At 49.8% G+C, this 11060-nt stretch overlaps 1 long non-coding RNA gene across 2 annotated transcripts in view; it reads right to left on the bottom strand.

Moving 5' to 3' along the window:
• Window positions 1-951: 951 nt before the first annotated feature.
• The window catches only part of LOC134729594 (uncharacterized), a 40832-nt gene continuing 30723 nt past the window's right edge, over window positions 952-11060 (bottom strand). For both annotated transcript variants that reach the window (XR_010110815.1, XR_010110816.1), the window contains exon 3: window positions 952-11060. This exon is cut by the window's right edge. This is a non-coding gene — a long non-coding RNA (uncharacterized LOC134729594).

Here is an 11060-nt window from a genome sequence, read left to right as displayed (position 1 = left end):
TTGAGGAGAATGTGCGTTCCGCTGCTGTCAAATGGAATGTTCTACATATGTCATTAGTTCCATTTGATCTACAGTGTATTTCAAATCCAATGTTTCCTTACTGATTTTCTGCCTGGATCTGTTCATTGCCTTTTTTTTTTTTAGACAGAGTCTCAGTTTGTCCACCAGGCTGGAGTACAGTGATGTTGTTATGGCTCACTGCAGCCTTGAACTCCTGGGCTCCAGCAATCCTCCTGCCTCAGCCTCCCAAGTAGCTGGGACTACAGATATGCACCACCACACCCCACAAATATATATTTTTAATTTTGTGGCCTGTTGCCCAGGCTGGTGTTCATTGTTGAAAGTGCAGTACTATTCCTGTATTGCAGTTCAGATCTGTTCGTATTTCCTTTATATATATTTCCTTTATATATTTAGGTGCTCTGATGTTAGGTGCATATATATATAATTGTTTTATCCTCTTGATGAACTGACCCCTTTTTCATTCTATAATGACCTTCTTCCTCTCATGTTAGAGTTTTGACTTAAAAAATATTTTATCTGATACAAGTATAGCTACCCCTGATCTCTTTCGGTTTTCATTTTCAAAGAATATCTTTTTGCCTCCCTTCACTTTCAGTCTATGTGTGTCTTTAAACCAGCTGCCTCTTGCTTTGGTCCAGATGCATAGTGGTTGCCCAGCAACCAGAGGAGGAGAAGGAGGAGGAGGAAGAGGAGGAGAAGGAGGAGGAGGAGAAGGAGGAGGAGGGGGAGGAGGAGGGGGAGGAGGAGGGGGAGGAGGAGGAGGAGAAGGAGGAGGAGAAGAAGGAGGGAGGAGGAGGAGGAGGATGGGGAGGAGAAGGAGGAGGAGGGGGAGGAGAAGGAGGAGGGGGAGGAGAAGGAGGAGGGGGAGGAGAAGGAGGAGGGGGAGGAGAAGGAGGAGGGGGAAGAGAAGGAGGAGGAGGGGGAGGAGGAGGAGAAGGAGGAGGAAGGAAGAAGGGTTTTTCCAGGATGTCTTGCAAGCCCTTGGCCTGATGTTCGAGAATTTGGTTAACTCTAATCTGAACCCTAAGTCCCTGATGTAGCTGGCTCTGCTGGCTCCTGGAAAGTCAGTTCTGAGGGGATCCCCACCCTAGGCTAACCTGAGGCCTCTGTCTTCCAGGGGACAGCTGTAGCAGTGGCCTGGGCAGGGGCCGTGGTTCTCCAGAGGGATTCAGACTACTGGTATTACCGAGCTCATGACCTTGGCTTTCGTCCTTGTACTTGTCCTGCCCCTGCAGGATGTGCGGGGGCCAGACAGCTGGGAAGAGTGGCTGCCTGATCCTGGCCCTGCTGCCTTGGGCTGGAGGAGGGGTTGCATGGAGAGACAGGGTGGCAGGCCTTGGGGAGAGGGTCCCATAGGGTCCTGAGTCCCTCTTTGAACGTGCTGAGCTCTACTCACCCTTTCCACATCTGTTTTCTGAGTATCCCTTATGTTCCAGCCACATGCTGGGCCCCAGGGTGACAGCAGTGAGCAAGCCGACACATTGCAACTATCAAAGATGATGGTCACTGGCTGGGCGTGGTGGCTCACACCTATAATCCCAACACTTTGAGAGGCCAAGGCAAGAGGATCACTTGAGCCCAGGAGTTCGAAACCAGCCTGGGCAACATAGTAAGACCCCCATTTCTACAAAAAAAAAAAAAAAAAAAATTTTTTTTTAAATAGCCAGGCAAAGTGACCGGCATCTATAGTCCCAGTTACTCAGGAGACTGGGGCAGGAGGATTGCTTGATCCCAGGAGTTCAAGGCTGCAGTGAGCTATGATTGCACCACTGCCTTCCAGCCTGGGCAACAGAGTAAGAACTCATCTCAAAAAAAAAAAAAATGATGATGTTGATGTCACAGATGCCTCATGGAACACCTATGTGGGACCATTTGTTATTCACTCAGCAAACACTTATTGAGCACCCTCTATGTGCCCAGCACTGGGCTGGGTGCTGGGGACAAGCAGTGAAGGAGTCAGTCCCACGTGCTCAGTGCCTAGTAGCATTGCAGACAAGAGAAGCAGCAAGTAATGAAGCAAGACACTCAGATGTGACTTTCTGCTGACAAGGAAAAACAAATTTTAATTTAAAAAAAATTTAAAAACAATTTTCAGATGAGGATCACTGTCACCAATGCTGGTGTGATTGGAAGAGACTGGGGATGGGCTGGATGCCTTTTTTTTTTTTTTTTTTTTTTTTGAGACAGGGTCTCACTGTGTCACCCAGGCTGGAGTGCAGTGATGCGATCTCGGCTCACTGCAACCTCCACCTCCTGGGCTCAAGTGATTCTCCCACTTCAGCCTCCTAAGTATTACAGGCATGTACCACCACGCCCAGCTAGTGGATGCCTTTAAAGAGAGTGGCTTGAGGTAACAAGAACCTTATTAGGTTAAAATTCATTCCTACTTTATAGGGAAAGAACAATCAACTGAGGCTGAGAGAGGTTACATTGCTTGACCAAGTAACTTGCCTAAGTCGCTTGTCTCTAAACAAATTAATTAAGTAAGTAAAAACAGGTGCCCAGTGATGTGCAGAGAGCTGGAGACAGAAGGCAGATAATACCACTCTCCAAGTGGCCCTCACAGCTAATAGGAGGATTTTTTTTTTCAAGATAATGTCTCTGATTTGTTTTTGGTTTTGTTTTTTTTTTGTTTTTTGGTTTGTTAGTTTGTTTGTTTTTTGAAACAGAGTCTCACTCTGTTGCCAAGGCTGGAGTGCAGTGGTGCGATCTTGGCTCACTGCAACCTTCGCCTCCCAGGCTCAAGCAATTCTCCTGCCTCAGCCTCCCCAGTAGCTGGGATTACAGGCACGCACCACCACGCCCGGCTAATTTTTGTATTTTTAGTAGAGATGGGGTCTCACCATGTTGGCCAGGCTGGTTTGAACTCCTGACCTCAAGCGATCCGCCTACCTTGGCCTCCCAAAGTGCTGGGATTACAGGCGTGAACCACTGTGCCTGGCCGAGATAATGTTCCTGTTGCCCAGGCTGGAGTGCGGTGGTGTGATCACAGCTCTCTGTAGTCTTGGCCTCTGGATTCAAGCGATCCCCCTGCCTCAGCCCCACAAGTAGCTGGGACTACAGGCACATGCCATCATGCCCGACTAATTTTGTAACTTTTTGTAGAAACAGGGTCTCCCTATGTTGCCCAGCCTGGTCTTGAACTCCTGGGCTCAAGGGATCATCCCGCCTTGGCCTCCCAAAGTGCTGGGATTACAGGCCTGAGCCACCTCGCTCTGCCTTAGGCTGCCATGTCTCCTGATCAGACATTCCTGGAGGAACATCTGCATCAGGCTGTGGGGATGTGAAGGGCATCCCACCTGTCTCCAGGGGGACCTGCAGCTGAATGGTGACCTGAAGGACAACCTCGTGTTAGTCAGAGACCAGCAGGGCAGGACGCTAGAGGGAACTGCCAAGTGCAGAGTATCTGGGGCAGGAGGTGCGGGGGTGGATAGCGGAAGATGAGGTAGGCAGGGAGAAGCTATTTGGAGCCTCACGTGCCAAGCCCAGAACAGTGACCTTCATCCAGAGGCCAAGAAGAAGCTGCCGAAAAGATTTATTTATTTTTATTTTTATTTTTGAGACAGAGTCCTGCGGCCCAGGCTGGAGTGCAGTGGCGTGATCTCGGCTCACTGCAACCTCTGCCTCTTGGGTTCAAGCAATTCTCCTGCCTCAGCCTCCCGAGTAGCTGGGATTACAGACCCGTGCCATCACGCAGAGCTAATTTTTGTAATTTTAGTAGAGACAGGGTTTCACCATGTTGGCCAGGCTGGTCTCGAACTCCTGACCTCAGGTGATCCGCCCGCCTCGGCCTCCCAAAGTGCTGGGATTACAGGCATGAGCCACCGCACCCACCCTGAATAGATGTATTTAGTCAGGGGAGGGTTGTGGTCAGGTCTGCATCTGAGCTTTGCCAAGGTCATCTGGAAGATGCCACAGAGGGTGAGGTGAGGGCAGGGAGATTCAACAGCCCAGGCATGGTAGGGTATGGTAGTGTGGACCTGTTGTCACAGCTATTCCGGAGGCTGAGGCAAGAGGACTGCTTGAGCTTAGGAGTTCAAGGTTGCAGTGGGCTATGATTGCACCACAGCACTCCAGCCTGGGTGACAGTTAGACTCTGCCTCTGAAAAAAATAAAAACAGGATGAGGCGCAGTGGCTCACGTCTGTAATCCCAGCACTTTGGGAGGCCGAGGCGGGTGGATCATTTGAGGTCAAGAGTTCGAGACCAGCCTGACCAACATGGTGAAACCCCTGTCCCTACCAAAAGTACAAAAATTAGTCAGGCATGGTGACGGGTGCCTGTAATCCTAGGTACTCGGGAGGCTGAGGCAGGAGAATCACTTGAACCCGGGAGGTGGAGGTTGCAGTGAGCCAAGATTGCGCTGCGTGCTGCACTGCAGGCTGGGTGACAGAGCGAGACTCAGTCTCAAAAAATAAATGAATTAATTAAAAATAAAGAAAGTGGCATGCTGGACCCACTGGGTGAAGGTGGGCAGATCCTAGAATTAGGTCTCTCTTTCTGGAATGATGGGGGCGATCTGAGCTGCCTCCTTAGCTCCCTGGAGAATCAGACAAACCTCCCTCCCACTGCTACCTACTTCCCAAATGTGGGAACCCTGGCAGTCCAGTAGGCCGGCCATGCATACAAAGGGAACCCAGGAGGCTGTCAGTGCCTATAGGATTAGGGAACCTGTCAGCGCTTTCACCTCTGCTCCTCCAACCTGTCTTCTTGTGGTTCTTTTTCTGTTTTTTTTTTTTTTTTTTTTTTTGAGATGGAGTCTCACTCTGTTGCCCAGGCTGGAGTGCAGTGGCGCAATCTCCGCTCACTGCAAGCTCCGCCTCCCGGGTTCATGCCATTCTCCTGCCTCAGCCTCCCAAGTAGCTGGGACTACAGGCGCCTGCCACCACGCCCGGCTAATTTCTTTTTGTATTTTTAGTAGAGACGGGGTTTCACCGTGTTAGCCAGGATGGTCTCGATCTCCTGACCTCGTGATCTGCCCACCTTGGCCTCCCAAAGTGCTGGGATTACAGGCGTGAGCCACCGCGCCTGGCCTGTTTTTGTTTTTTAAGACAGATTCTTGCTCTGTTGCCCAGGCTGGAGTGCAGTGGCAGGATCTTGGCTCACTGCAACCTCTGCTTCCCGGGTTCAAGTGATTCTCCTGCCTCAGCTTCCTGAGTAGCTGGGATCACAGGTGCGCACCACCACACCTGGCTAATTTTTGCATTTTTAGTAGAGAAGGGGTTTCACCATGTTGGCCAGGCTGGTCTGAAACTCCTGACCTCAAGTGATCCACCTGCCTCGGCCTCCTAAAGTGCTGGGATTACAGGCATGAGCCACCGTGCCTGGCCAATATTTTCTTTTTCTTTTTCTTTTTTTTTTCTTTTTTTTTTTGAGACAGAGTCTTGCTCTGTCGCCCAGGCTGGAGTGCAGTGGTGTGATCTCGGCTCACTGCAAGCTCCGCCTCCCAGGTTCATGATATTCTCCTGCCTCAGCCTCCCAAGTAGCTGGGACTACAGGCACCCGCCACCATGCCCAGCTAATTTTTTGTATTTTTAGTAGAGACGGGATTTCACCGTGTTAGCCAGGATGGTCTCAATCTCCTGACCTCGTGATCCGCCCACCTTGGCCTCCTAAAGTGCTGGGATTACAGGCATGAGCCACCGTGGCCTGGCCAATTTTTTGTTTTTAGAGACAGGGTCTCACTCTGTCGCCCAGGCTGGAGTGCTGGTGTTATCACAGCTTGCTGGAGCCTCCAACTCCTGGGCTCAGATCATCTGCCCACTTTAGCCTCCCACAGTGCTGGGATTACTAGCATGAGCCACCTTCTCTGGCCTCTCTTGGTTGTTCTAAGCACATGGATTAAGATCTGCCAGTTGCCCACTCAGTCCTGGAGGCGAGGTGCTGGAGAGGAGGCTGGGGAGGAAGATTGGGTCACCACGGTTCCTCTTTCCTGCCTCTTCTCTCACGGCACCTGCTGTTCCCCCAGGGCTCCCACTTCCTGCTGAGCCTTTGCCCTAGCAGCACACTGTGCCTGGCAAGCCCTCACTCTGCCCATCTCCAGGCAGCCAGCATGGCTGGGATTATGTATTCAGCTTCGAGCTCTGACACCCTGTCACCCTGGGCCACATGTTGGGACTGCCCTATTCTTTCTTTCTTTTTTTTTTTTTGAGACGGAGTCTCACTCTTTTGACCAGGCTGGAGTGCAGTGGCGTGATCTCAACTCACTGCAACCTCCACCTCCCGGGTTCAAGCAGTTTTCTGCCTCAGCCTCCTGAGCAGCTGGGATTACAGGTGCCTGCCACCACGCCTGGCTAATTTTTGTATTTTTAGTAGAGCTGGGGTTTCACCATCTTGGCCATGCTGGTCTCGAGTCCTGACCATGTGATCCACCCGCCTCGGCCTCCCAAAGTGCTCGGATTATAGGCATGAGTCACCTGCCTGGCCGGGACTGCCCTATTCATCTCTGTCTGCCCCTGAAATCTTATTGTGTACGTGCCTCCACTTCAAGGCCATCAAACCTCATGGAAGGGATGTACTTCAGTCATCCCTTTGCCTGTGATGTTCCCCTTCCCCACCAACAGAGGCTGAGCAAGCACCTCAGACTTGAGAGTGGACCAAGCCTCCTTGCTGCAGGCCCCCAAGTGCCCAAGGGAGCTCTCAGCTTGTCCAGCCCTTCACAGGCCTATAAACTCTTCTCAGGCCTGGCTGGGTTCAGTGGCTTATGCCTGTAATCCCAGAACTTTGGGAGACCGAGGCGGGTGGATCACTTGAGGTCAGGAGTTCGAGACCACCCTGGCCAATATAGCAAAACCCCATCTCTACTAAAAATACAAAAAAAAAAAAAAAAAAAAGCGAAACCCAGGCCAGGCACAGTGGCTCATATCTGTAATCCCAGCACTTTGGGAGGCCAAGGTGGGTAGATCATGAGGTCAGGAGTTTGAGACCAGTCTGACCAACATGGTGAAACCCCGTCTCTACAAAAAATACAAAAATTAGATGGGCGTGGTGGTGCGTGCCTGTAATCCCAGCTATTCAGGAGGCTGAGGTAGGAGAATCGCTTGAACCTGGGAGGCAGAGGTTGCAGTGAGCCGAGATCGTGCTACTGCACTCCAGCCTGGGTGACAGAGCAACAGGACGACAGAGCAAGACTCTGTCTCAAAAAAAAAAAAAAAAAAAAAAAAAAGCGAAACCCCATCTCTACTAAAAATACAAAAATATTAGCCATGCATGGTGGCGTGTGCCTGTAATCCCAGCTACTCAGGAGGCTGAGGCAGAAGAATCACTTGAACCCAGGAGGCGGAGGTTGCAGTGAGCCAAGATTGTGCCATTGCACTCCAATCTGGGTGACAAGAGAAAAATTCTGTCTCTAAAAAATAAAATAAAAATTAAAATAAATTAAAAATAAAAATAAAATAAAATAAAAACTCTTCTCAGGCCCCCCTTTCCCCAGCTTTCCCACTTCCCCCTACACCACACACTTACTTGTGTGCCTCCCTTGTTCTGGGCTAATTTCATGTGCATTGTTGCAGTAGATGCTTACAGTGACACATTAAGGTAAACAATATACTTATTCCCATTCTACACATGAGGAATTTGTGATTTGATCAGGGTAGCCAAGCTAAGTATTGTTGTTACTTTTTTGAGACAGAGTCTCACTCTGTCGCCCAGTCTGGAGTGCAGTGGTGTAATCTCAGCTCACTGCAACCTCCACTTCCCTGGTTCAAGTGATTCCCCTGCCTCAGCCTCCTGAGTAGCTGGGATTACAGGCGCCCACCACCACACCTGGCTAATTTTTGTATTTTTAGGAGAGACATTTTTCCTGACCTCAAGTGATCCATCCGCCTTGGCCTCCCAAAATGCTGGGATTATAGACATGAGCCACCCTACCTGGCCCCAAGTGTTTTTTTTTTGTTTTGTTTTGCTTTGTTTTAAAAAAATAAAATAAGCCTGGCCACGGTGGATTACAGCACTTTGGGAGGCCGAGGTGGGCAGATCACCTGAGGTCAGGAGTTTGAGACCAGCCTGGCCAACATGGTGAAACCCCATCTCTACTAAAAATACAAAAATTAGCTGGGCCGTGGTGGTGCATACCTGTAGTCCCAGCTACTCAGGAGGCTAAGGCAGGATAATCGCTTGAACCCGGAGGCAGAGCTTGCAGTGAGCTGAGATCATGCTACTGTACTCCAGCCTGGGCAACAGAGCAGACTCTGTCTCAAAAAATAAATAAATAGCAATGATTTTCCCTTTGTGGGTCTGTGGGTCACCTGTAGCCTCACTGGAACTTGCTCCAGCCTGTGAGTTGGATTTGCATCTGTTCCATGTGACTTTTCATTCAGAGGCTTCAGGGCCCATATTTGTTTTTTTGTTTTTGAGATAGAGTTTCATTCTTTCCCAGCCCCCCAAGTAGCTGGGATTACAGGCATCCGCCACCATGCCCAGCTAATTTTTTTGTATTTTTAGTAGAGACAGAGTTTTGCCATGGTAAGCAGGCTGGTCTCGAACTCCTGACCTCAAGCAATCCATCAGGGCCCATATTTGTTTCATGGCAAGGTGACATGCAAGCAGAGTGGTGGAACCATGTGATGCTTCCTCAGACTTTGTCTCCGATCTGATGAGGGTCACTTCCATGCAGGTCCCATTGGCCAAAACAAGTCATATGGCCACACCCTAAGCTGGAGAATGGGGAGTGCACCCCACCCACAGGGGGCAGTGACCAGGGGAGGAAGAGAGGAAGATGTGTTGTCTTAGTCTCTTTGTGCTGATATAACAAAATGCCGGAGGCCAGGTAATCTGTCAATAATAGAAGTTTATTGCTTACAGTTCTAGAGGCTGGGAAGTCCAAGATGGAGTTACTGGAGGATTCGGTACCTGGGTGAGGGCTCATTCTCTGCTCCCAAGGTGGAGCCTTCTTGCTGCACCCTCACACAGCAGAAAGGTAAAAAGGACCTACCTGCTCCCCTTCAACCCCCTTCTCTTGTTTTTTTTAGAGACAGGGTCTTGCTGTGTTGCCCAGGCTGGAATGCAGGGGTGCGATCATAGTTCAATGCAACCTTGACTCCTGGGCTCATGCAATCATCAAGTCTCAGCCTCCCAAGGAGCTAGGACTACAGGAGCATGCCACCACACCCAGCTAACTTTTTTGTTTTTTGTAAAGATGGGGACTTGCTGTGTTTCCCAGGCTGCTCTCAGACTTCTGGCTTCAAGCAATCCTTCCCTCCTCAGCCTCCCAAAGTGCTGGGATTTCAGGCATGAGCCACCTCACCCAGCCTTTTCTAATGGGATTAATCCCATTCATGAGGGCAGAGTTCTCATGACCTAATCATGTTCCAAAGGCTGTACCTTCTAATACTAACACCTTGGGTTTTTAGTTCCAATGTATGAATTTTGGAGGGACACATACATTTAAACAAAGGCAGTTGTGAACAAATGATACCATCCACCACAGTCATGTAAAGTCCATGATGAATGTTCCTGATTGGCAGGTAGGGCTTCTCTGAGGGCTGTTTCCAGAACACAGGTCCCTTCCATCTTCTGGCTCTGCCATCTTTAACATGTAGCCCCCAAGGTCACCAGCTTGGAGAGTGAACCACCACGGTGGTTCAAGACCACCATGTTGGCCAGGCTGGTCTTGAACTCGTAGCCTCAGGTGGTCCACCCGCCTCGGCCTCTCAAAGTGCTGGGATTACAGGCATGAGCCACTGCTCCCGGCCTGTTCCTTATTTTTTATTTATTTTTGATATTTTGAATAGTAGAAGTCAAGATGTAGCCGACTTTGAAATGCTTCCCAGCCAGGCACGGTGGCTGCCACCTGTAATCCCAGCACTTTGGGAAGCCGAGGTGGAAGGGTCACTTGAACCCAGGAGTTTGAGACCAGCCTGGGCAACACAGTGAGACTTTGCCTCTACAAAAAATTTAAAAATTAGCCAGGTGTGGTGGCACACATCTGTGATCCCAGCTACTTGGGAGGTTGAAGTAGGAGGATCACCTGAGCCTAGGAGTTCAAGACCAGCCTGAGCAACATAGCAGAACCTCATCTTTAAAAAAAAAATGAGCAGGGCATAGTTGTACACATCTGCAGTCCCAGCTACTAGGGAGGCTGAGGCAGAAGGATTGCTTGAGCCTGGAAAGTTGAGGCGGCAGTGAGCTGTGATTGCACCACTGCACTACAGCCTGGGCTACAGAACAAGACTCTGTCTCAAAAAAGAAGGAAAGAGGAAGAAAGAAAGGAAGGAAGGAAGGAAAGAGAGAGAGAAAGAAAGAGAAAGAAGGAAGGAAGGAAAGAGAGAGAAAGGAAGGAAGGAAGGGAGAGAGAAAGAAAGAAAAGAGAAAAGAGAAAGAAGAAGCTGGGCACAGTGGCTCACGCCTGTAATCCCAGCACTTTTGGAGGCTGAGGCAAGCAGATCACTTAAGGTCAGGAGTTTGAGAGCAGCCTGGCCTATATGGTGAAACCCCATCTGTGCTAAAAAATATACAAAAATTAGCCAGGTGTGGTGGTGTGCGCCTGTTGTCCCAGCTACTTGGGAGGCTGAGGCAGGAGAATTGCTTGAACCCGGGAGGTAGAGGTTGCAGTGAGCTGAGATGGCACCACTGCACTCCAGCTTGGGCGACTGGGTGACAGAGCCAAAAAAAGAAAGAAGAAAGAAAGCCAAGAAGAAGGAAGAAAGGAAGGAAGGAGGGAGGAAGGGAGGGAGGGAAGGAAGGAAGGAGGAAATAAAGGAAAGGAAAGAAAAGGAAAGGAAGGAAGGAAAAGGAAAAGAAAAGAAAAAGAAAAGGAAAGGGAACAGAACAGAACAGAATAGAAAAGGCACACTTGGAGGGAAGTGTTTCTATCTCTAGGAACTGGCCAGCCCCAGAAGGGACCGTCCATCCCTCTCCTGGTCTTCAAAGCCCTAGATCTAAAGTATCATAAGCACAGAAAATTAAAACCATGATTCATACATCACCCTCTCTCTTCTATGACCACCTGTTGTTTTCCCTTCCCTGGTTCCACAGCCGCTCCCTCTGGCAACAGATGGATAAATGCCAGGATTGCTCTCAAGTTTCCCCCATGCCAAA

This window comes from Pan paniscus, chromosome 20 (genome assembly GCF_029289425.2).
Source record: "Pan paniscus chromosome 20, NHGRI_mPanPan1-v2.0_pri, whole genome shotgun sequence".
Lineage (NCBI taxonomy): Eukaryota > Metazoa > Chordata > Mammalia > Primates > Hominidae > Pan > Pan paniscus.
This window is presented reverse-complemented; position numbering and strand designations above follow the sequence as displayed.